Raw genomic sequence first — 26,870 nt, 5'->3', positions numbered from 1 at the left:
CCCATCTGCAAAGATTCTGTTTTTTATCATTAAAACATATATATATTTAAATACATACTTAAAGCCTAAGTTAATAAGTAAAAAAGTAGTAATGGAAAAACAACGTTTTCTTTATTTAGTAATTCTTTAAGCACCAAAATGACCAAGACAATTATAATTTGCTAAAATAGATGAATAATGTGTTTTGACCTAAAATGTAAAATGAGTGAAAGACTTAGAAGCTAAAGGAAAATTTTAAAAACTTGAACACTATGAAGGCAGTAGTGGAACTGATTAGGTGAGGAAGAAGCACAAGAAGTATTTAGTTGAACAGATGTATCTGTAATCTACTGTTAGGATGGAGTTGGAGGCAGGGGAGAATAGTTAAGTTTGTTATGAATCTGTTTTTAAAGAGTAAAATCTACTAGGTGACACTACTTTATCAAATAAATGAGATGTTTTTAATATAAGACAGGGAAATCTCAGAAGTGACAGAAAATAGTGCTGCAAGGTACATGTCAATATAGACAGTTAAGATAGTTGAAACTTACAATATTCTATTATTGTTAAATATAACTCTGCTCATAAGATTGCATTTTTAATAAATGAAGGATAAAAGGAATTATATTGCCTGAAATTGAAAAATGATCACTGCAAATATTTTACTAGCAACATGACTGAAAACAAAGTGAGCCTCATTTAAGATATAATTGTGGCTTATCAAAAATTCTACTGATAATGTTCTTATTCACAATCCTTATTATAACATTTTTATCTAAACTCTTTTGCTAAGGTATATTGTAAAATTTCTTTAATGTTCTTCTTTACTTCTTACTTCAAAATAGTAAAAAAAAACCTCATTGGATATGCAAGTTTTCGTAAATGTGATTTCTTATTTAAAGTTTTAAATATTTATTCTTGATGTAGTTCTAATCATTCTTTCAATGAAGTTAGAAATCAGAGAGGGAGAGTTTTCTTCTCAAAGTTGTCTTATCTGTGAATTAAAATACGTTAATATATTGTAGAACATAAAAAAGATGTGAATTATAGCATTTCTGAATAAAATCACAAGTTAATCAAATGGCTAATATTTTATGCTGATACACACAGCTCAAATCTGCGAAGTAGCTTAGTATCCATAGCAACTATCATAGCATAACAGTCTGTTTTCCCAGACCACTATTTTTTTGTTTGTTTTGTTTTGGGTTAAGAAGAATTCCCTAGGCTTACTGTTAATATTTTGTGCTAGCAAACTACTGAACCAAGAAAAGAATCTTGCTAGCAACTGTGTTCGAGATTAACGTCTGAAAAATTAATTTGCTAGGACAAGAGTGGAAGCCAAATGGTTGCAATAAATATAACACAATCAAATATATGAAATGTATGAGTCATTAAAAAGGTCAAATTTAGAATCACCAGCTGTGAATTTAAATGGAAAAAAAGGATTGATTTCTTTATAGTTTTCTGAGCAATTAGGTACGTGAAAACATGCATTAGACAAGAAAGCCAAGTGGTGCCAATCCATAAGCTACTGAGCATGTTTACAAAAATCATATACACGCATAGGAATCATTAATCCAAAATCCAGGTTAATAATTTATTATTTATTAATTTATTTAAAGCTTACATTTTCCACATGGGGAACATACCATAATTTAAAAGTCAACTTTTTGAGAATATACAGGATAAATGTACAACTTAGTTTTCTATATTGCTACAAAATTAGGGTTCAGATGGTATTAGCGTTTTCGAATGTGACAATCATGATAATATGTGTTCTTTTCTTAACTTTGCAAAACACCTTCAGACAAGTTAACCAAAGGAGTGACAAGCATGCCGCATAATTTACGAGACAAAAGAAATAAATGCTGCTTATTTCCTTTTACAGTTCACAGGAAGTGCCTTAGACTACTTCCCAAACCTCAGTCCACGTCAGAATCACCAAAGGGCCTGATGCATCCCAGATTCCAGTCCCTTCTCTCCATCCCAGACATTCTGCTGAGGTAGGTCAGAGGTGAGGCCTGAGAATCTCGGTTTCTTCCAACTGCCCCGCTCATGCTGATGCTGCAGTTGGGGGAATGCCCCCTGACAACCACTTCCTTAGAATATAAAGCATCCCCTGCCTTCCACAACTATTAAAATGGAATGGATGTCTACTTTTCTATAATGTTCTCTGTATTTCTCCTGGCTTATTTCTTTAGGCAGCTTACCTTCTAATTACTAAATTCTTCCTCATATGAACCTACATATCTCTCTGTAATTTATTTCACATCGTTTCCTGTTTCTGAAGTTTTTAATTATCACACTTCCTTCTGGATTATCTAATCTCTCTAGATTTAATGTTTTTAAGCTACCATCACACATTTCAAATTTATTTGCCTGTTAACAGCATGTTGACACTTTGTTACTATGAGTCAATCTTGGTTTGACTATTGCCCCAAACCTTAAATAATATGAATATTTAACATAGTATCTGACACATAAACACTTTTACCTTCTGTTATTTCCATAAGAAAATTGGACTTTTCTGATTTTAAGACATATGTTTTGTAAGCACATTCTGCTTCTGTTTCTTTATCTTATATGTTTCAGATGTTTTTGAAATAAATCAAATGGAATATACATCATTGGTTCTTTGATGCAATAGTGCTTAAGAAGTCTGAAATTCCATAACAATGCAATCAAGTGTTAGTTTAAGCGGCCTAGGACATATTACTTTAAAATGAATATCTTCCACTGTAACCTATGGATGTTATATCCTGAAGTAGTATTATGCTTGTAACAGATAGGCTTGAGGCCAAGCTGCTAAAACACACAGACCACAAAATGCAGTTGCTGCTTCTTCTCCCCCATAAGGCTCTAGAAAGGGAGGGAAGGAGGAAGGGAGGGAGGAAGGGAGGGCTCTGTGTCAACATGTCCTGCAGGAACGCTTCCTGGCAGGGAAGCTCTGGTGTTCCTTCCATGTGATTTCTGTTTCTGTATCTGAAACACCACCCCAGTTGTCCGCAGGCTAGCTCATCATTTCACACTGGACAGAGATAAAGGAGAACATGGAAGGCAAGAACATTCATATTTTTAAGGCCCTAAAATGATATTGGACACATCACTTATTTTATTTTTTTATTTTTCTGGGTACATAGTAGGTGTATATTTATGGGGAAAATGAGATGTTTTGATACAGGCATGTAAAGTGAAATAAGCACATCATGGAGAATGAAATACTGGCAAGGAGGTGGAGAAAAGGGAACCTTCGTACACTGCGGGTGGGAATGTAAATTAATACAGCTACTATAGAGAACAATTTGGAGGTTCCGGAAAAAAACTAAAAATAGAGCTACCACACGATCCAGTAATCCCACTGCTGGGTATATACCCCAAAGAAAGGAAATCAGTATATGAAAGAGATATCTGCACTCCTATGTTTGTTGCAGCTCTGTTTACAGTAGCTAAGATTTGGAAGCAACCTGTGTCCACACATCACTTATTTTAGACTATCAGTCAAAATTTAACCACACACTGACACCTAGCAACAAAGCAGGCCTGGGGCTCTCACACTCATGGGGCTGTCACATTTGTGCACATCTTGTGGGTAAGGCACAGTGTTCCCTTTGTTTTGGATTAGTTTTTCAAGGATTTTTGTCTAACCAATAGCCTTGAAAGACGATGAGAATGTCTCCCTCCAAAGAGAGCTGGGCACAGGAACTCCCACCCGCTTGCCTCTTGGCTCCCTAAGCGCAGGGATGCTTTACTGCAATGCCATCCACTCCTGATGAATGTGTCATCTGGCCGTCTCCACACCACTCTGTGGGGATTAGAGCACAGGGAATTGTCACAATAAAATGCTTATGCTGTGGATACTGTTATTGCTTAAGCAACAAAGCCCTTTTTCTCCAGAAATCTCCTATCTTCTGCCAGCATCAGTGACACTAAGAAAGGCTAACTTGTCAATTTGAAAGCAGGGTAAAATCTCAGCCCTATATAAGAGTTCTTGACAACTTTGGCAATGCTGATGGGATAATGATAAGCATAGTGGAAAATAAAAGATGAGGGCATTGTCAGCTGATTAAGGGGACTTGTAGGAAGTCCGTGAGAATCCGTAGGAAACATGTTGGCTAAAGTCTACCTGGTAGTAATGGCCCTTCACTTTATTGACTGATAGTGAGGAGAAGTTGGGGAGATAGCTAAAGTTTGAGCAAGCGCAAAGGAGATTTAAAGACCACTGCCCAAATGATCTTCTGGCTGTGGTTACCACTCCTCTGGTGGGAGGATTTCCTGGTTCATCCAGCAACCAGCCACAGGTTCAGTGCACCACACTGCCTAGTACTGAAATCTGTCCTGAGTGACCAGGACATTCCAATTCCTTTCAGATAAGAGTTATAGAGATGCATGCTAACTCAGCATAACATGAGAGAAATTCATGACAGCGCTTGGCTGAAACTAGGAAAATCAGTATTTTGGCTGTTTTGATTGGCGGATGACAGTCGGGGGAAAGTAATAGTTTTAAAGAAAGAAGATGCCAGGAGCGGTGGCTCACACCTGTAATCCCAGAACTTTGGGAGGCCAAGGCAGGTGGATCACGAGGTCAGGAGATCAAGACCATCCTGATCAACATGGTGAAAGCCTGTTTCTACTAAAATACAAAAAATTAGCCGGGCGTGGTGGCACATGCCTAGAGTCGCAGCTACTCCAGAGGCTGAGGCAAGAGAATCGCTTGAACCCGGGAGGCAGAGGCTGCAGGGAGCCGAGATCGCGCCACTGCACTCCAGCCTGGTGATAGAGCGAGACTGTGTCTCAAAAAAAAAAGAAGAAATAAGTTCTCATGTTCTACACTACTGCAGGATGACTATAGTTAGCAATAATAAGTAATATATTTTCAAATAGCTATAAGGAGGATATTGAACTTTCCTAACACAGAGAAATAATAAACGCTTGAGATGATGGATATGCTAAGTTCCCTGAACATATACATTATATGCATAAAAACATCACTGCTGCGGGTGCAGTGGCTCACACCTGTAATCCCAGTGCTTTGAGAGGTCAAGGTAGGTAGATCGCTTGAGCTCAGAAGTTTGAGACCAGCCTGGGCAACATAGTGAAATCCTGTCTCTACAAAAACATACAAAAATTAACCGAGCATGATGTCATGTGCCTGTAGTCACAGCTACTTGGGAGGCTGAGGTGAGAGAATCCCTTGAACGTGGGAGGCGGAGGTTGCAATGAGCCGAGATCACTCCAGTGTATCCAGCCTAGGTGACAGAGAGGAATTGTGTCTAAACAAAAACAAAAACAAAAACAAAACAACCAAAAAACCCATGTGTTCCATGAACATGTACAACTATTATTTGTCAATTAAAAAGGGGAAAATTTTTTAAAAAGAAAGAACAGCAACAGCTTTGCCATTTTATGGTTCAATAGCTCCTGTAGTCTCCCTGTCAAACTTTGATTCATTTAGGGATGGCAGTTCAAGTTCTCAGAGATTTATTTTTTCAGTGGTTCCTGACTACGTTAAGGAAGCTTTGATTCTCTTGTGGAGAATCCTCCAAGAAAACATACTTGTATCATGGAAACTCATAGATTCAGCTCTGGGCAGTTTGGGGCCTCTTACTGACCTCCATTCAACTATATTGTTGATGAAGGTGGCCTTTAGGACAATGAGGAACTGACCAGGAAAGTCCTGATACACTCTTCCATCCACCCCACTATCCTGGAAAGCTCTTTTAGTCCTCATGTTAAAATTGGGCAAAAGCTCGAGCCTTATGGAAATGGGCAGCAAATGGCAGCCATTGGATTGGGATGCTGATATTGTTTGGATTTGCATCCCCACCCAAATCTCATGTTGAACTGTAATCCCCACGTGTTAGGGGAGGGACCTGGTGAGAGGTGACTGGATCATGGCGGCAGTTTCCCCTGTGCCGTTCTTGTGATAACGAGGGAGTTCTCATGAGGTCTGATGATTTGAAAGTGTGTGGTGGTTTTCCCATACACTCTCTCTCCTGCCCCCATGTAAGACGTGTCTTGTTTTCCCTTCGCCTTCTGCAATGATTGTACTTTTCCTGAGGCCTGCCCAGCTGTGCAGTCAATTAAACCTCCTTTTTTTTTTTATAAATTACCCGGTCTCAGGTAGTACTTTATAGCAGTGTGAAAACACTCCTTAGAAAATGAGTTGCATCTGAATAAGTTAGGTTTGATTCAACCAAAGGGTGCAAACTCCATGGCCCCAGCCAGAAAGTAGTACAACTGTGGCTGCTGAATTCAGGGATCTCCAAGGCTCCCTAAGTGCAGGGCTCCTCTACTGCAAGGCCATCCACTCCGGATGAATGTGTCATCTGGCATGGTGTCGGCCATGAAGACCTGGCTGAAAAGTCTGTAAGTTCACGTGGCTGGGCCACAAGATGCACCACAACACTCTGTTTACAGGGCCTTTCTTTCCTCTTTGCCCTGATCCTTCTCCCTTCCTCTCTTGCTTTAAACAAAAAGATGACTAAAACTTTGGCTGAGGTGTCCCAGTCCCCACTGGGGACTAAAAGCCGTTCACATCTATCCAAGCATGCTGGGAAACTTGGGAGACGTGAGGAAATTCAGATTTTATGGCTTTGTTGATACAGGTGACCAAATCACCATTAATGGGGAAGGAAAGCTAATGTAATCTTTTAGGTAGGGCCCATGAGCAGGGTTGATTTGATTTGATGTCCTTTTCAATGGCCTACAACCTTGACAGTGTAGTAGGAATTGATTTGCTCTATGTGTATACTTCCAGTACTGCAAGTGCTGGTTCTCGTCAGAAAGAGACATTTGGATAGAAGTTTTAGTAGCACCCAAAGATGTCTTTGGGCTTCTGATGCCTAACCTCCATGATACAGTCACTTGTCACATTGATTTTGAAAATCACTTTTACTTTCCTTCTCAGAAGCAAATTCCTGAACCATGGAGGTCTTGTGACTCTCTATCCTGATGTTCTGGCTGTGGGGTGGGTACAATCAGACTCAATAATTAACAAGAGACAAAGGATTCAATAAGATTCACTTATCAAATGGAAATGGTCTGTTTAAAAATGCAGCTAGGCCTCCCCATGGCAACTTGGCCTGGCATGAAAAAGTGAGCAGCTGGCTCAGTGGGCCCTCAGTTCACAGGCTTTCTCTTAAATGCCTGGGTCTGTTTCGCTGGTAGTTTGCTGAGCTGAAACCCAGTGGTGCTCACTGGTTCGTGGTGCTGTTCATCTCAGTGCCATCTATGTACAACCAAATATCAACATGGTCAATTTCCTCAGTGGGCATCATTCAAGGACATTCTCATGGTTCCAGCCAATATTCTCCTGGATTAGTTTTGTCATATTTTTACTTATTCTGTAAAATGAGACTGTAGTCAATGGCCTAGCAGTTTGATCTATCACTTAGAAAATCACAAGCAGACAGATTAAATTTATGCCTAGTGTTCCATTATTGGAACGCTAAGTATGTGAGAGTTATTCATATCCTACTGCTCAAGGTCATTGCCAAGGTCTGATTGCAAAAATTCAAAAACTTGCAACCTCAGGCAAAAATGGTTAAAGACACCTCTATTTACACTTGCAAAGGGTGGAAAGAAGTTGCTGCTGCTAACAAACACCAGGCATTTCAAGTTCTCTTGTATTTATCAAGAATGCCATGGAGCTATTGGTACTTTTTTTAGGTTATGGTATTGCTATTTCAGATTATCAACTGACACCAGCATTCCAGCCCTTGCAACTAAACATTCGGCATGCTTCCAGCTTTCCAGGCATTTGTAACCTGGCACTTGTTGGTAGTAGCTTAAGAAAATTCCAAATGAGAGAAATTTAAGAGATTTGGTCTCAGCTTCTGTCAAGCCAGTGGAGTGCTATACTAATCAAAACATTAGGCAGAAGCCAAGAAAGTCTAGAAATAAGAGTTGCATCTTATTGGGAGGTAATTCTCCTCGGCTCTTTCAACTTTATGCACATCTTGCAAGCAGTGTATGCCACTGACTGTCTTTTTTTTTTTCAGGGCTAAATTTTAAGTGTGTTTGTTTAATGAACAGCCTCAGAAGAAGGCAGAGATAGTGTCTTCCACCAGAACAAAGGGCAATTATGCTCACTGCCCTCTATAAAAGTCTGCTGTCCCTAAGCTAAGGGTTATTTCCCTGTAACTCAGCCCACTTTGTCAACAGGTGTTATTTGTTTCTCCTCGTTTCTTCTTGTGGCAAATGGGCCTTGGAGAATTGGAGCAAGAAAATGCTTATACTCTAGCATTATAGACTGAATTGTGTTCCCCTAAAATCCATATGTCAACATCCTAACTTCCACCCACTACTATGTTTGGAGATAGGATTTTTAAAGAGGTAATTAAGTTAAAATCAGTTCACTAGGGTGGACCCTACTCCAACATGACTGGTGCCCTTATAACAAGAGGAGAAAGACACAGTCATGCAGAGAGGGATGGCCATGTGAAGACACAGGGAGAAGACAGTCGTCCACCAGCCAAGGAGAAAGTCCTCAGAAGAAACCAATCCTGCTGACACCTTGATCTCAGACTTACTGCCTCTGGGACTGTGAGAAAACAAACGTGCAGTTTTTAAGCCATTCAGTCTGTGGTACTTTCTTACGGCAGTTTTAGATAATTAATACATCTTGATACTGCTATCTGTGTGAGTGATAAAGTGCGTTTTTCTCTGACAAAAGAGTCTCATGTGTTTTTGTTTGTTTTTCTAGCATTCATCCAGACTAACTTGTTAGCTTGCAAGTAGAGTACTGCCTCGGAATATCCACATTTCTGGGCAAAAGGAAGCTGTGTCTTTAGCTGGGTGACTGTATTAGTTTATTCTCACACTGCTCTAAAGAATTGCCCAAGACTGGGTAGTTTCTAAAGGAAAGAGGTTTAATCGGCTCACAGTTTACCATGGCTAGGGAGGCTTCAGAAAACTTACAATCATGGCAGGAGGTGAAGGGGAAGCAAGGCACCATCTTTACAAGGCAGCAGAATGGAGTGTGAATGCAGGAGGAACTACCAAACGCTTATAAAACCGTCAGATCTTGTGAGAACTCCCTCATTATCACAAGAACGGCATGGGGGAAACTGCGCCCGTGATTCAATTACCTCCCCCTGGTCTCTCCCTTGGCACATAGGGATTACGGGGATATTACAATTCAAGATGAAATTTTGGGTGGGGACACAGACGAACCATATCAGTGACTAATTATACAAACAAAATCCAGGCTGGGAGGAGGTTCTATCAGTACTAAAATCAGAAAAGGTGGAACAGACATGATTCAGGGACAGGTAGAATAATAACAATGGAATATGGAAACAAATAAAAGGGAATAATAATGTCACAAGAACAAAGGTGGGGTATATTTACTTATTTAGTCATTTCAAATATTACAACCACATTCTAAATCAGCAATTACCAATGTTTATTCCGAGGATCGAAATAGAAGTTTCTGGGTTAAGCAATTGTAAATAGTGACTCGATAATAGCCTTTAGAGGCTTTTGTGGTAATGACTGTATGGTTTTGGCTCTGTGCAATAGTGATAATGATAGTTTTCCTTAATATTTTCACTGAAATTGGCTTATGAACATCTCATGGTCATAATTCTAAAAATTCATAGAATTCAAATCCAGTGACTTCATTTGTGATTTAGTAAACTGACGTCTCTATGATTGTGTGACTTGATTTAGAGCTACATCCTGGCAGAGTGAGAAATGGGATCCATTTACTCTGATTTCCATATGAATGGTTTTCCCAGGATCACAAGTCTTTTTAAAATAGGCATAAATTTAAGGTAAACAAAGGTTCGGTGTAATGCAAAAAACGTGTGCAATAACTAAATATTAAACTATAAAAAAGATTGTATCTATCTAAAACTAATTTGATATTATTATAGTCAACACTCTGGATAAGGTGATAATTGCTAGAATATTAAGACTATCCAGAGTGTTAATATTTTAATAAATAATATCATTAGTATTCATTGAAACTTAGATAAAATATTTTTGGAGAATAATTTAAATGAGACATGTGCCATGAATAAGATTCTTTTATTAAAATATTCTAATTTCTTGTAACAAGTAGATACAGTAAAAGTATTTTTTTGTTTTCTTTTTAGGCAACTACCACATTTAAGTGGACAAGTTCATCATTAATATTTAACTCATGAGGCCTCTCTTGGATCAGCTTTTCTTCACTGATCATTCATCTTTGAGGTACCATTGCCCCTTTACCCCAGTCAATATCAAGAGAAATGTTCAATGCCATACAGAAGTGTGCCAAGAGTAAAAGTGCCTGAAAGTAGAAAATGTAGTTTGCTATGAATCTGCTAATAATGCTGGTGATGTACGGGGAGGGTGGTGTGCAGGATAATGGACCCCAAAGGTGTCCATGTACTGATTTTCCAGAACTGTGGTTATGCTACTTTACATGGTGAGGGGAATTAAGGTAGCAGGTGAAACTGAGATTGCTATATCAGTTGATCTTAAAATAAGGAGATTATCCTGGTTTATGCAGGTGCAGCTAATATAATACTAAGAGTCTTAAAGATGAGAGAGGGTAGCTGGTGTGTCTTTGTCACAGTGCCACAATGTGAAGAAGACTCGACTGGTCACTGCCGTGAGGCTAAGAGGGCAGTGAGGCTCTAGAAACTGGAAAAAGCCAGAAAACGCTTCCTCCTAGAGCCTCCAAAAATGAATGCAGCCTTGCTGATACCTTGTTTTTAAGCCCAGTAAGATCTATTTTGTATTTCTGACCTTCAAAACTGTAAGGTAATAGATTTGTGTTGTCGTAAGCCAGCAAATTTGTGGTAATTCTTCACAGCTCTGTGGGTAAATATGTGCAAGCTACCATGTCTATTTTAGAAATACCGTGAGCATCTATCTTTCTACTGCCTCTGTTATTGTGCGAGTTCGGTTCCTTCATGAAAATAAAACAAGAATTATATGTAAGACCAGGTGCAGTGGCTCACGCCTATAATCCCAGCACTTTGGGAGGCCAAGATCGTAGGCAGATTGCTTGAAGCCAGGAGTTCAAGACCAGCCTGGGCAACATAGGGAGACCCTTTACCAAAAATACAAAAAACTAGCCAGGCATGGTGGCGCACCTGTAGTCCTAGCTACTTAGAAGGCCAAGGCAGGAGGATGGCTTGAGCTCAAAAGATCAAGGCTGCAGTGAGCTATGATGTGCACTCCAGCCTGGATGACAGATCGAGACCCTTTCCTAAGAAACAACAACGACAATGACAAAAAGAATTCTACAGATGTGTTAGATAGAAGTAAGTAAATGTAATGATAGAAGAGGTCTTGAAGAAGGAGCACTCCTACTGCTCAGGAAAGTAGTCTCCCCTCCTCATCACAACCCTCCCCCTTCATTCTTTTCCCTTGTAGTTTTCTCATCCTCATCTTCCACTTACTACATATTCACTTTTGAAGGCAGCATGGCTCTTACTCAACCGTCATATAAAAGAGGGTGTTACGATTGGAGGAAGTCTGGTCTTAAGTAATTCCTTAACCCAAACTAGCCCATGACTTGAGTAAGTCTTTCTTTACATTTGATGCTTGAACAACACAAGTTTGACCTGCACTGGTCCATTTATACATACATTTTTTTCAGTAAATCTCTCCTGTCTCCCTTTCCACCCCACGCCTCCAACCTCTTCTGCCTTTGCCACCTGATATGGTTTGGATTTGTGTCCCCACCCAAATCTCATGTTGAATTGTAATTCCCAATGTTGGATGACAGGCCTATTGGGAAGTCACTGGATCATGAAGGGGGATTTCCCCCTTGCTGTTCTTATGATAGTGAGGGAGTTCTCAGGAGACACGGTTGTTTAAAAGCGTGTAACACCTCCCCTTTCTCACTCTTCCTCCTTCTCTGGCCATGTAAGACATGCCTTCTTCCTCTTCACCTTCCACCATGATTGCAAGTTTCCTGAGGCCTCCCCAGTCATGCTTCCTGTACAGCCTGCAGAACTGTGATCCAATTAACCCTCTTTTCTTTATAATTACCCAGTCTTAGGTAGTTCTTTATAACAATGCAAGAACAAACTAATACTCTGCCCTTTAGACAGCAAAATCGACTCCTCTACTTCCTCCTCATCAGCCCACTCAGCGTGAAGATGATGAGGATGGAGACCTTTATGATGACCCACTTCCACTTAATGAATAGTAAATATCTTTTCTCTTCATTATATTTTTAAACAATATTTTCTTGTGAATAATTATTACTTTACTGGAAGAATCCAGTAGGTAATGCATATAACATACAAAATATGCATTTATTGACTGTTCATATTATCATTAAGGCTTCTGGTCAAGAGTAGGCTATTAGTAGTTACATTTCTGAGAGTCAAAAGTTACATGCAAATTTTCTGCTGCGTAGGTGGGAGGTGGGGGATGGTGCCCCTAACTCTCAAGTTGTTCAAGAGTCAACTGTATATAGGGATCACATCACTTTATATTGAAAGTCCATTTCTCACAATGGTAAAGCTGGAGTCAATGATTGCTATGCATTTTTCTCAACATTTTCTATGGCAATCAGTAGCTACATTATATATTTTTTTAACAGAGACTCTAAACACAGTAGTACTTAAAAGCTGATAGCAAAGGATTCATCAGAGAAAACCTGATAAGAGGTTTTAGCCTAATCTGCAATTTACAAGTCCTTTCAAATGTCTTTCTTGACCTCAGTGCCTCACTGCAAGCAAAAATGTAATCCTTTTGGTCAGCTCTTTGCAACTGCCTTATTATGGTGTCTGGCTGCAATAATCTTACTATAGTGAGAACATTTTGCACAGCTCTTCATATTCATTGGAGGTTTCTTAAACCTGACAGAGGGCCCCAGCCATTTAAATGACAGTTTTCTCAAGCTGTCATTTTAATATCAATAATTCAGCTATCCTCCATGTTTCTGACTTTTGTTCATTTTTTTTACTTCAGATGTGAAGATATGAATTGTTTCTTTTATTGTCTTGTAAACATACTTCTGAAATTCACCATTGCTTTCTATTTCTCAGGTGTTTCTTAACTGGATGAAATTAAAATAATCAAAAAATAGCTTGCAGATTCAACTACTTACTCATTTTAAAAATCAGCAACAGACACTTACTTGAAAATCTGCATGTATTTAGAAGCATATCTGTATAATCTATGTCTTGCTTAATGCCCACTGAGCAATGACTGTAAGTTAACATTGTTCTAAGTTCTTTCAATACCTCAATCATTTAAGTAATCAAAATAAAACTTTGAACGTTCTGTTGTAAATTTATGGCATTAAATATTAGACACTATATTGAATACAAAGTTATAGCAAAAAACGATTTTGTTGATCATCTGCTATAGAACATTTGTTCATTTTATGCAATATAAAAAGCTGAGTAAACATGATTTCAAATAAGGTAAAGAGATTACATGCATCCATGGTTTAAACTATATCACAAGTTAGCACTATTCACAATAGCAAAGACTTGGAACCAACCCAAATGGCCATCAATGATAGACTGGATAAAGAAAATGTGGCATAGATACACAATGGAATACTATGCAGCCATAAAAAAGAATGAGTTCATGTCCTTTGCAGGAACATGGATGAAGCTGGAAACCATCATTCTCAGCAAACTAACACAGGAACAGAAAACCATACACTGCATGTTCTCACTCATAAGTGGGAGTTGAACAGTAAGAACACATGGACACAGGGAGAGGAACATCACACACCAAGGCCTGTTGGGGAGTTGGGGGCAAGGAGAGGGAGAGCATTAGGACAAATACCTAATGCATGCAGGGCTTAGAACCTAGATGACGGGTTGATGGGTGCAGCTAACAACCATGGCACATGTATACCTATGTAACAAGCCTGCATGTTATGCACATGTATCCCAGAACTTAAAAAGCACAATATATTTTATATATATACAACCATTACCTTGTATTCAATATAGTGTCTAATATTTAATGCTATAAATTTACAACAGAACGTTCAAAGTTTTATTTTGATTACTTAAATGGATGAGGTATTTAAAGAACTTAGAACAATGTTAACTTACAGTCATTGCTCAGTAGGCATTAAGCAAGACATAGATTATACAGATATATATATATCTCGCAAGTTTCCCTTTGAGCCGTATCCTAGTCAGCTTAGGCTGCTGTAACAACTTACCACAGACTGGGTGGCTAAAGAAAAGGAATTTATTTCTTACTCTTCTAGAGGTTCAGAAGTCCAAGGTCAAGCTGCCAGCTGGTTGGTTCACTTCTGTGGTGAGGCCCCTCTTCCTGGGTTACAGATTTCATGCTCACATGGCAGGACAGAGAGAAAGGAGCAAGCTCTTCTGTGTCTCTCCTTAGAAAGGCACTAATCTAATCAGGAGAGCACCACCCCATGGCCTCATCTATACCTAACTACCTCTCAAAAGCCTGTCTCCAAATACCATCACATGGGGAGTTAGGACTTCCACTTATGATTGTGGGGGACACAATTCCGTCCATAGCAACCGATAACCAGAAAACTCTCCTTTGATTAATATTAATATTTTAATTGTATGTATATCACTGTGAACAACCATAGCTGTTTATTTAATCTAAGATAGGAGTTATAGCTTTCTGAGCTAGACATATCAGATCCTTGACCTCAGAAATATTTTGAATATATGTACAACTAACGTGTTATAGCTGGTTTAGAAGGTAGTACCATATGTAGAATAAAATAATAGCATCCAGTGACACACACACGCACACGCACCCCAGTCAGATTTCCATCCTGGATATAATATGACTTATTCGTAGAAAATGATGCTGGTTCGGTGGTCTCTCCAGATTTTGTATTTGGTATCACTGCATTTACATTTAATTGTTATAAGATTCATTCTACAAATATCTATTAAGTCTACTACGTTCCAAAGCTATGTGGATTGTTTAAAAATCAGGGGAAAGAAAGGATTATTTGTCTGGCTGGGATTCATCCCTTTGGTGAATTCCTACATGATGTGTGTCACAATTTTTGATTACTTCAAAATCCAGGTAACTTATTCTCCTACCTGTCATTCTCTCCATCAGAGAATCTGCACATACTTGTACCCTGAGTCTTGAAGGCACATGTATCTGCAACCTTTCCTTCATCTCGATTTCAAACATTTCACTTTCTGATCAACATCTCCTATCTTGCCCTGTAACTCTGATTCCATTAATCATATCAATCTATGAACCTTTCTTTCTAAAGGTTCTCAAGCCTGTCATCTAACAATTATCTTTCTTGTTGAGCTAAAATTTCGTAACTTATCATTATAATAACTCATCTGGATATACCTTCGAAACCCCTTCCTGCTCTCACTTCACAGCGTGTGCTCCTTTGGCAAAACCATGGCTTGATTACATCCTACTTCTTCACTGCACCATGGTGTGTTAGGCACGATGGTAGAATAATGGCCCCTGAAAGTGTACACATCCAAATCCCTGGAACCTGAAAATATGGTCATTTACATGGCAAAGCAGAATTAAGGTTGCAGATGGCATTAATATTGTCAATCAGCAAACGTTATGCTAGGGAGAACATACAGGTGGGCCCAATGTCATAAGAGTCCTTCAAAGTGAAAGAGAAAATAGGAAAAGAACCAGATAGAAAGCAGCATGAAGAGAATCAAGGCCAATGGTGCTGGCTTTGCAGATGGATGAAGGGGAGCATGGACTAAAGAATATGTCCAGAAGGTGGAAAGGATGAACCCATGGATTCTTGCCTGGAGCCTCCAGGGAGAACACAGCTCTGATGGCATCTTAATTTCAGCCCACTGAGGCCCACTTTGGACTTCTGAACTCCAGAAGTATAAAACAATAAATTTGTATCATTTTAAATCACTAGATTTGTAGTAATTTGTTACAGCAGCAACGGGAAACTAATACACTTGGTACCTAACCATTGATGTGGGAGAGCACAAAGCCATGCCAAAGGGATTAACGTTAAACTCATCCACTAACCTCAACTGGGACCTTAATACTGTATTTCCCTTGACTACTTCCTCTTCTAGCCACCTGGGAGACTGTTTCATATCTACTATCAATGTATCTATGTTTTGATACCTTTTTCTCCCATAGTCAGTCTCAGATGAAGCTTTTTTTCCTACTGAAATGAGAAAGGAGAAGCAATCAGACAGGAACCCCACAAACTTTCACCATGACATCTCTCAACCTCATTATCACCTATGGCTATATCTTCTTTCTGATTATTACAGTTGAACTGCAGGCTCTTCTGGCTGAGGCAAATTCTTCTACCTGTGCAATAGAGCCTCCTGGGAGAGCACAGCCCCGCTGGCATCTTTTTTTTTTTTTTTTCTGTGACTCAGGCTGGAGTGTAGTGGTGCCATCTTGGCTCACTGCAACCTTTGCCTCCTGGGTTCAAGCAATTCTCCTGCCTCAGCTTCCCGGGTAGCTGGGATTACAGGTGCTCACCAACACACCCAACTATTTTTTGTATTTTTAGTAGAGATGGGGTTTCACCATGTAGGCCAGGCTGGTCTCCAACTCCTGACCTCAAGTGATCCACCTGCCTCAGCCTCCCAAAGTGCTGGGATTACAGGCATGACCCACTGTGTCCGGCCCTGCTAGCATCTTAATTTCAGCCAGCACCATTGGGCTTCATTCTCCTCATGGTGCTTTCTCTCTGGTTCTCTTCCAATGTTCTCTTTCACTTTTAAGGACCCTTATGATGATATTGGGCCCATCTGGCTAAGACCAATCCCTCCACTGCAATAGATCAGTGCTTCTGAAACTTTAATGTGAATACAAATCACCTGGGGATTGTCTTCTTGGATTCTGAGATTCTGCATTTCTGCATGGTCCCACAGACTTCACTTTGAGTCCCTTGATCACTCCTCTAAGCTTACTCAACATTTTCTTCTCCCAGCTCATTGTCACATAAACCTCCTTGTATTTCCCCCATTGAAAATTACTCAAACATTAAAATAAATCCCATCCACCCCCTATTTCATTTTTCTTCCCTGGGTATCATAACATTTGTGTCCCTTTGGAGGAAAACTTGAAATTCCTCCAGTTTCCCTCCAATGTGTCTTTTGCTTCCTCCATTTTACCACAATTCTTATCAAACGGACCAATGACCACTATGTTATCATCAATTCTCAGTTTTCTGGCCTATTTCAATTATCTGACCCATCAGCATTTCTGTGCTAATTACTTCTTCTTCTCAAAATATTTTCTTGACTCCCAGGACTCTACATGGCTTTTGTTTTCTTTCCACAGCATGTTCTTCCCTTCCCCAGTTACTGCTTCTCTCTGGCCTTAATGATGCCTTCTAGGGCTGAAGTACTGGGCCTCTTCTCTTTGATGACAGCCACTCCATTGAGGCACTTATCCAGACTCCTGGATTAAAATATATTGAATTTGCTAACAAGTATTAAATGTATATCTCCAGGCTGGATCCTTTCCCTGACTTCATATGAACATGTTGTATTACTCAGGGTTCTCTAGAGGGAGATAATTAATAGCATAGATGTATATATAAAGGGGAGTTTATTAAGGAGTATTAACTCACATGATCACAAGGTGAGGTCCAACAATAGGCCATCTGCAAGCTGAGGAGCAAGAAAGCCAGTCTGAGTCCCAAAGATAAAGAACTTGGAGTCTGATATTTGAGGGCAGGAAGCATTCAGCATGGGAGAAAGATGTAGGCTTAGAGGCTAAGCCAGTCTACTCTCTCCATCTTCTTCTGCCTGCTGCTTTTATTCTGACCATGCTGGCAGCTGATTGGATCGTGTCCACCCAGATTGAGGGTGGGTCTGCCTTTCCGTGTTCACTGACTCAAAGGTTAATCTCCTTTGGCAACACCTTCACAGACACCCAGGATCAACACTTTGCATCCTTCAATCCAATCAAGTTGACACTCTAACCATCACACATGTATATCCAACTCTGTGTTTGATATCTGTGTTTGAACATCTGCTCACCATTTAAAAACCAAATATTTTCTAAGTTGAATATCTGATGTAGTCTACCCTGAATCAGCTCTCTCATCTCAGTAAATGGAAATTCCATTTGACTTAGTTCCAAAACCTTGGAGTTGTCTTTTAGGTTCTTCCACATCCTGGGGTGTTTCCACCTAAAGGCCTTGATACTTGCCATTAACCTTACCTGGGATTTTCTTCTAGATATTCCATTGCTGACTTCCTCATCTCTTTCTAGTCTCCATTTAAATGTCACATTATCAGTAAGGGTCTTCCTGATTTCCTAATCTAAAATTGCAATGATTCCTCTCCAAGGCCCATTTCAATACAAACTTTTCCAGGCTTTGTCTAAGATGTTACTTATTTATATTGCTTATTATGTGTCTAACCACCCGCCAAGGCTGGAATTCTTGTCTGTTTTCTTCATTGCTGTATCTCTAACACCAAAAAGCAATGTTTAATACATCCTTGAGTCTTAAGTATTTTTGGAATAAATAAATAAAAATTAGCACAGACCTATTCCATTTATTTCAATAAACATTTATCAAGCACCCATTTACACTCCTTTTCTGCCCATGAAAACACTCATTTTGACTCAGGAGGAATCAGACATTTAAGTAAAGGGTTGGGAAGTAAAATGAAGCTGGAAGAACAATGTCACATCTGAGTTGGCAAAAGGTATTGTTTCTAGGTTCAGTACAGAAAGTATAAAAGAGGGGGCAGCCATCTCTGAGGAAAGAGCCAGGTGATGGGCGTGACGCTGTCTTCCTCCATCTGTGCTTTCTCTTCCAAGCTGTGTTCAAGATGATGGTGCTCTTTTTCATTCCAGTTATTTTTGATGTATTTTCAAGCTGTATAAAATAAACTGATTATATTAGAGGTTCTACTTCTATTTTTAGCTCGCAGACTATCCATTCACACATTCATTCATTATAAAAATGTTATGCAGCATCTACAGTGAACCAGCACCACAGCAGAAAATGTCATTACAGGAAAGTAAAGTAAAAAAATTGGCAATGGACTTTTAGGGTATGTTCCCCATCTCCAAAGAACACGTCCTACTTATAGCCTAAAGAAGGTCTTGCTCTCGAATTCGAGGCTCAGTAAGGCATAGATTAATTCACCCCACTATTAATGTGTAGCCAAAATAGAACCTACTTATTTAATTTCTATTTTGAATAAAAATTGTCTTGGAATGATTCAGAGTATATTTACAAACTGCTTGAGTAAAGTACTATATTAAGCCATCTTACTGCATCCTATTGTGTTTATCTTCACTTGTCAGAAATTGTGTGCTGCTGATTTGGAGAATATGGATGGCTTTCAGGTCTGAATGGGTAGACATCTTATTTTTATAACGGAGCCAACCCAAACAGCACATATTTCTTTTTATTTATTCATCTATTTTATTTTGTTTTATATATATGTATATTTATTATACTTCAAGTTCTACGGTACATGTGCACAACGTGCAGGTTTGTTACATATGTATGCATGTGCCATGTTGGTGTGCTTTGCCCATTAACTCGTCATTTACATTAGGTATCTCTCCTAATGCTATCCCTCCCCCCTCCCCCCACCCCACAACAGGCCCCGGTGTGTGATACCATCATTCTCAGCAAACTATCACAAGGACAAAAAACCAAAAACCGCATGTTCTCACTCATAGGTGGGAATTGAACAGGAAGGGGAACATCACATATTCCATAGTTAAGAGTTAATACTGAGCTGAGCTGAATTCAAACTACTAACCTGGAAGTGAAAGGACTCATTTTTCTTTACACCAGACTCCTAAAATGTCAATTTCTTGAAACATTCAGAAAATGACTTGAGCTAAATTTGTATTCTCTCCATGATCACGCACACACAATCACACACACACTCATATTCATATGTCACATTGGAGTTACACAAATTCAAATACAAGGAGAACCAAAAATGTAAACAAGAGGTCAATAAGAATCATTTTTTGGAGATCCTGGACTGCTAGTGTCCTGGGTTCCCAGTGGTCCCAGGCTCTGGATTAAGTGGTCCATATGTAACACTATTGGTGACATCTAGAAGACCTTGCAACAAGTCACAAAGTCCACGGTGCCTTTTAACTTAGCAGGACTGATGGCAACTGACTGTATTTTCAGGGAAGAATGAAAATCAGAACGGTTCCTTTGGTGTTCTGGTGAGAAGTGGGGAATTGATTAAAAATACATTCGGAGGGGGTCTTCTTAGCATTTGTGTTCTTTCGGGCATGTGTATTTAATCTTACCTCGTGAACTTCAGTATTTATGTCATGAGCCCCTGAGAGGTACCACTGAGAAAATAAAAGCCTGTCAGGCATACTTAGGGCCTTTCCCAATCTCTAGGATCCTCTCTGTAGTGAAAGTGAACTGACTTTTGTTGCTACTGTCCCAGCCTTGCTGACGGCCCTCACCTCTCGCTTTGACCTGTTGTCTTCCTCTGTCCCGGACTGGCCACTGTTCCGGGCTCTGCTATCATTTGGCAGTTTCATCTAAATCTGTGATTTCATCTGACACTTCTATCTTTTTTATTTATGCCTATTGAGAATGCTGCTTTGCAGAATCACTGTTCAGAAGCACCATTTGATTATGCATTTCCTAGTTAAATATTTCAATTAAATGGGAATTTTCCACATAATAAAATTAAAATTCCTAAGCAAGACGTTTAACCCATTCTACCTAGGTTTACACTAGTTTTCTAACATTATACACCATTAAATTATCTTAAACCCCTTCTCTTTTTTTTCTTTTCTTTTTTTTTTTTTTTTTTTGAGGCAGGGTTTTTCTCTGTCACCCAGGCTGGAGTGCAGTGGTGCAATCACGGCTCAGTGTAGCCTCGACCTCCCGGGCTCAAGAGATTCTCCCACTTCAGCCTCCTGAGTAGCTGGGACCACATGTGTGTGACACCATGCCTGGCTAATTTTTAAAATTTTTTGTGGAGATGGGGTCTCACTCTGTTGACCAGACTGGTCTTGAAGTCTTGGGCTCAAGCAGATACTCCTGTCTCTGCCTCCCAAAGTGCTGAGATTATAGGCATGAGCCACTGCTCCTTGTCTTTTTAACCCCAATTTTTAATACATGAAGTGACTTTTGATGTTCTCGCCTATTGTTATTTCTAGTACATTGTTCCCTCACCCGGAAATGACTTTTGCCACCTTCACTTGTTGAAATCTTATATGTCTATCATGGTCCAGCTCAATCACACATCCTCCATTAAACCTTTCTTGATCCTCCAAAATAAAACACTTCTGTTACACTCCAGTGCTTCCAGCACATTAGATCCACCTATTACCTATCTATCATATAAAATGGGTCCTATATATCTTAGGGTGATATCTACATATGATAGGTAGGTAGATATGTGGCTATAATGTGCTGGAAGCACTGGAATGTAATACATTACTACACATTATATATATCCACCTATTTACCTACCTGGCATATATAATGTGTCCTATAATATACATATGTACATGGATATGTACATATCCAACCCTAACCCTCCTATGATATACATATGTACATATATATACATATGTATACATATATACGTATATCATAGGACCCATTATATAAGATAGGTAGGTAGATAGGTGGATAGAAAATCATTAGAACTGAAAATGTTCTTAGAAATCAGAAAGTTAAGTAGTATTTCAGGAATTATATTATCACTGAGGTGCTTTTCTTTATATAAAATAGAATGTGGATGCCTAAAATATGAAGTAATTAAAGATACGAAGTAAATTAAATAAATAAATGCATATTTTTTTCTGTATGAGGGACCTGGAGTCACTACATTATTTGTCCTGCATATGCCACCTCCAACTTCTAAAGGGTCCTTCAAGCAGGGTCATGTGGAATTTTTTTTTAATTTTTAAAACATTTTTTGGGTACATAGTAGCTGTATATATTTATAGGGTACATGAGATGTTTTGATACAGGCATGCAATGTGAGATCAGCACATCATGGAGAATGGAATATCCATGGTCTCAAACATTTATCCTTTGAGTTACAAACAATCCAATTACATTTTTAAAGTTATTTTTAAATGTACAATTATTATATTACAACCACTACGGAGAACAGTGTGGAATTATTTTGATGCCAAATAACAGAGTTTGAAAACCACTGGCCTTTTCCAACCCTGTACCTTTAAAAATGATGCAACCCCCAGCAAAATGACTTCCCAAAGTGGGATATCCATGGACCAAAAGGGGCCCTCACTGGAGGCTGCGGCCTCTTCTATCAGAAGTTTGGATTGGGGATACAGGGAACTGGGGAAATGTTACTCAAAGGATAGGAACATTACAGTTAGGCAGAAGGAATAAGTTTAAGAGATCTATTGCACAGCATAGTGACTATAGTTGATGATGTATTCTTAAAGAATGCTGAGAGAATGAATGTTAATTGTCCTCACTACAAAAATGATACCTATGTGAGACAATGTATATCTCAATTAGCTAGATTTAACCGTTCCACAATGTATATATACTTCAAGATGTCATATTGTACATAATTATGTACTATTTAATCTGTCCATTTAAAATAAATAAATGTGAAATTAAAAATGTTATTTTACAAATTAGGGATGGACATATTATCTGTAATATACAGCACAAATATTTTCTCCCAACTTGTAATTCATCTTTTGACTTTATTCATAATTTAGCACGTTTAAAAATAATCATGTAATCCGTTTTTTTCAGTTCCTGATCTTTTTTTTCTTGTTGAATATTTTATTTTATTTTTTTTATTGCATCAAGATTTTGAGTCATAGAATGAAAAATTTTCAACAGGTTATTGGGGAATCATCCATACTTTATCTTAGTAACTCCAGGATTTCAATTTTTTTTACATTTAGGTATGTGATCTACTTGGAGATGATTTTTATGTGTAGTCTATCTTTCCCTGAGTGACTTGAAATGCTGATGTTTTAAAATAAGTACTTTCATAGGTACTGTATGATTTCTTGACTTTCAATTCTATGTTACTTATCTGTCAACTCAGGTGTCACTACCACACTTTTCATTCTAGAGTAAACAACACAAAGCCTTCCTATCCTATTTTTAACTTGTCTTTTTTCCTGATTCAGTGTTTGCTGAGTTATCATAAACCTGTGTTTCCCAGGGTTTTAACAACGTTGGTTCTGACAGTCCCTACTTTCTTCTCCCCAGGCTTTCTTTGGAGCTGCCTACTCTGCCATTTTGCTGAAATCAACCCCTGCCCCTTTTCTTCCTCCCATACATCCAAGAATCCCAAGGACATCTCTTCTATCCTTTTAATTCCATTCTCCCCATAATTTGAACTTTCCAGGACAGTTACCTTGAGTTCCCTTGCAGTTCCTTTGCTGTAGTCAGTGATCTCATCTGTACAAATACGTTCACATTTTCTGGTGGGTCATTTGGCCCTTTCTCTCTCTCTCTCTGTTTTTTGTTGTCATTGTTGTTGTTTGCTTGTTTGTAATAGGGTCTTGCTCTGCCTTCCAGGCTGGGGTGCTAAAGTGCAGTGGCATAATCATGGCTCACTGCAGCCTTGACTTCCTGCGTTCAAGAGATCCACCCACCTCAGCCTCCCAATATTCTGGGATTACAAACATGAGCCAACATTCCTGGCCTATTCTTCTTTTTCGTGCACGTTTGCCAGACTCACGTCTCATTCTTTGCAAAAGCTGTGGAGAAAGACTGACAGACAGCACTATAAAAAATTTGAAACACATTTTTCTACTCATGACTAGTTATAACTACATCGTGTTTTCTGTGCCCCAGTTATTCTGAAGACAGGGGATTTATTTTGTTCTATTTGTGACTTTTTTTTTTTAACTATAGGTTTTGGAGGATATATGGAGAGATTCAGATTTAGGTGGCTTGCATTACCTACTCAGAAGTTCTCCAAATAATTTTAAAAATTCATGTGTAAAAGATTCAATATTATGATAATTTGATAAACTCAGATAGTAGCTACAATTTCATAGTTTTATATACTATTTTTCAAAAGAAATACATTTAGCATTCATACAGCAGGTAGCTGCATAGTGTGATGGCCAATACATTGTGCTGTACATTTGCATTAAGAAAATGAAGGTTGTTCTGAAGAAGCATGAAAATAGTGAGGCCAAGAGAATATTATTTTCTGTTAATATGCCTATGCTATTCTCAGAAGAACAAGCAAAAAAGGAAGGAAGAAAAAAGAAACAGTAAGATTTTACTCTAAAATAGCTACCCAGACAAATAAAATAATATAGATTTGGCTGTCCCATGGAGTATTAATAGGTGGTCCTATTTAAGCAATGCATACTTAGGATCAGCAAAATTTCAAACTTTTCTATCACTGAGATAATATCACTCTTTCTTTCTCTTCCTTCCTTCCTTCCTTCCTTCCTTCCTTCCTTCCTTCCTTCCTTTCTTTCTTTCCTTTCTTTTTTTTCTTTCTCACCAGGCTAGAATGCAGTGGCATGATCTCGGCTCACTGTAATCTCCGCCTCCCAGGTTCAAACAATTCTCCTGCCTCATCCTTCCAAGTAGCTGGGACCACAGGTGTGCACCACCATGCCCACCTAATTTTTGTATTTTTAGTAGAGACGGGGTTTCACCATGTTAGCCAGGATAGTCTCAATCTCTTGACCTCATGATCCACCCACCTTGGACTCCCAAAGTGCTGGGATTACAGGCGTGAATTATCACTATTTCTTAAGTAGACAATGGCACCCAGAAATTGCTTAAATTTGCTATTATATTCACATTTTTATTCCACTTAATCAACAGACAGTTCAGTGTTCTTTAAAATGTACATAAAATGTATTATATGTTGCAGAAGTATGAGGATATCTCACATTCATAATATGCCTTCTAAAAGTTTGTAATCCAAGTTAAAAAAAATGCCTTTAGAAGAACTAAAGTGTATCTAAAACAGGTGTTAATTCAATGTCAAAATCAGTAATGAAGCCGGGAAACAATGCTATTTTGATGTTATTTCCTAACATTTGGGAAAATATGCAGGAAATGGTTTCAAGTATTAATGGAGGATACTAAGGGTTTTAGCTGCAGGAAGAAATGAGAACGGACTTATTGTCTTGGGTTAATTAGAGATCTTTTATTGCAAATAAATTTATATAAATAAATTAAATACATTTCAAGTAAACAAATAAGTGAGTAAATAACTTATTTGTATTATAATTATGGAAGGTAGAGATGTTTTATCAACCTAAGAACCCCAGAAATATTCTGAATTTGGGCACTGGAGACCTATGTTATATCTTCAAAAATTAGTGACCTTGGTTATATCCCCCCTTCCCTTGCATTTCTCCTACATTCTCTGCACATAGCCTTCATGATTTTCTTTCTCTGTAGATTTACATTCCTTCATTCTTAGTTATACAATGCCTGTGCTACAGCTTGAACGTCTTAGGTTAGAGTTCTAAATATATTCTCAGATTCAGACCAATCAGGCCATTATATTTGTTGACCAAAAATTAGGTTCTTGGACTTTTGAGAAACGATTTTCTTTCATGCAATGATCGAGTTTACATCATTTACTCAAAGATGAAGTTCAATCTTAATATCATAACCTCATGTGGAATATTATCTATTAATGTACCTTTGCTCCCATAAAACGCTTCAAAGTAAATTCCCCAAGAGTTATCTTTTTCTATAGTTTCTCCTCACTCTTCTATAGAGCCTTCTGAATCATTTGTCCTTGGTACAAGAAGCATCAAGATTTCAAGGTGTGGAAAGAATGAGTGTGAGAGGTCTCAGCAGCAATAAATTACATTGTTTCGGGATCAAACTATTTTGCCTCCAGTGATAAGGGGTAACACTAGTTTTCAAGGAGGAAAGAAAATTTCACAGCCTGTGTGTGATTGCACATGAAATTATGTACGCCACTGGAAAAGTCTAAATGTATGTTTCCAATAAATCATTCTCTTATCTTCAAAATCTGGCTGCTCTCCAGAAGTGATAGGCAATATTGTGAAGGAAGAAAAATTGTTCTCTTGAGCCCTGGTAGCATTTTGATTCTTTTCATTCTATACTATAAGTTCCTTTCTTTCCACCCCTGAACTCTAGTCGAATCCCTTTTCCAATGGTGCAATCTCATGTGGGCCTGCCTGACTCATATGCTTAAATACGTTCCTTTCATTTCTCCTTTCAACTTAATAAAAATGCTATTCCCTTACTGTTCAATTTTTATGATTATGAAGTGATAGAATAATTATTTTAATACATGACTCAATAAACTATTGAAAATAACCTAAAATGGTATCCCAGCACTTAAAAGATTTTGTTGAAAGTCAGACTAATTTTTCCCCCTTGACTCTACTACTTACAGGGTAGGCACTCTCTAATGTATTTCAGAGTTATTGAAAAGATAAAGATATGTCTACAAAGCCTCTAGCACACTGCCTCTCATATAATATCAAATAAAACATTGCTAGTATCTCACATAATGGCATATTCTGTTTACGTAAAGTATATGGAAAGTTCATCTAAAAGAATTTCTGAAGGAAATTTTGGACAGTGTTGTCATGTAGAGAAGATACTATAGTTCATCAGATTCTTAAGTCTGTTCTATACCTGACCTCCTTTCACATCTCTTTGGTCAGGGCCCCTTTCCATAAATCACCAGTTCAACCTCTTCTCTATTTAGTCCTAATTATCCTGTTCTTTGTAAAATTCTCATTTCATATTAATCTCACAGGGTTACCATCAGAGTTCCTTACCCACATCTTTGTGATTTCATGGCAGAGTTTAATCTCAGCACACAATCATAATGTGCAAAGAGTAGAGTGTTCCTTATTTTTCCACAACTCATATTACCTTCAATGACCAGTCCAGAGTTATTGTAACTTAATAACTGTCTAACTGGAGTTTCTGTCTCTTTTCCCCTAGAAAAGGTTACTGCAGCTTTGTGAAGTATCAGGGGTCGGGTTGGGGTGTTGAATTTGTACCCTTGTCC

At 38.5% G+C, this 26,870-nt stretch overlaps 2 long non-coding RNA genes across 2 annotated transcripts; one reads left to right on the top strand and one right to left on the bottom strand.

Moving 5' to 3' along the window:
- Window positions 1-1,892: 1,892 nt before the first annotated feature.
- Window positions 1,893-10,177, top strand: LOC134808629 (uncharacterized). The gene is made up of 2 exons (XR_010151998.1): window positions 1,893-1,982; window positions 10,080-10,177. It is a non-coding gene; the product is annotated as an uncharacterized LOC134808629 (long non-coding RNA).
- Window positions 10,178-18,411: 8,234 nt separating this feature from the next.
- Window positions 18,412-23,602, bottom strand: LOC134808630 (uncharacterized). Its single transcript, XR_010151999.1, has 2 exons — window positions 23,244-23,602; window positions 18,412-18,757 (listed from the first exon to the last, which is right to left on the bottom strand). It is a non-coding gene; the product is annotated as an uncharacterized LOC134808630 (long non-coding RNA).
- Between the last annotated feature and the right edge of the window lie 3,268 nt (window positions 23,603-26,870).

This window comes from Pan troglodytes, chromosome 17 (assembly GCF_028858775.2).
Source record: "Pan troglodytes isolate AG18354 chromosome 17, NHGRI_mPanTro3-v2.0_pri, whole genome shotgun sequence".
Lineage (NCBI taxonomy): Eukaryota > Metazoa > Chordata > Mammalia > Primates > Hominidae > Pan > Pan troglodytes.
The sequence above is the reverse complement of the archived record's forward strand: the minus strand, read 5'-3'. Positions and strand labels throughout refer to the sequence as shown.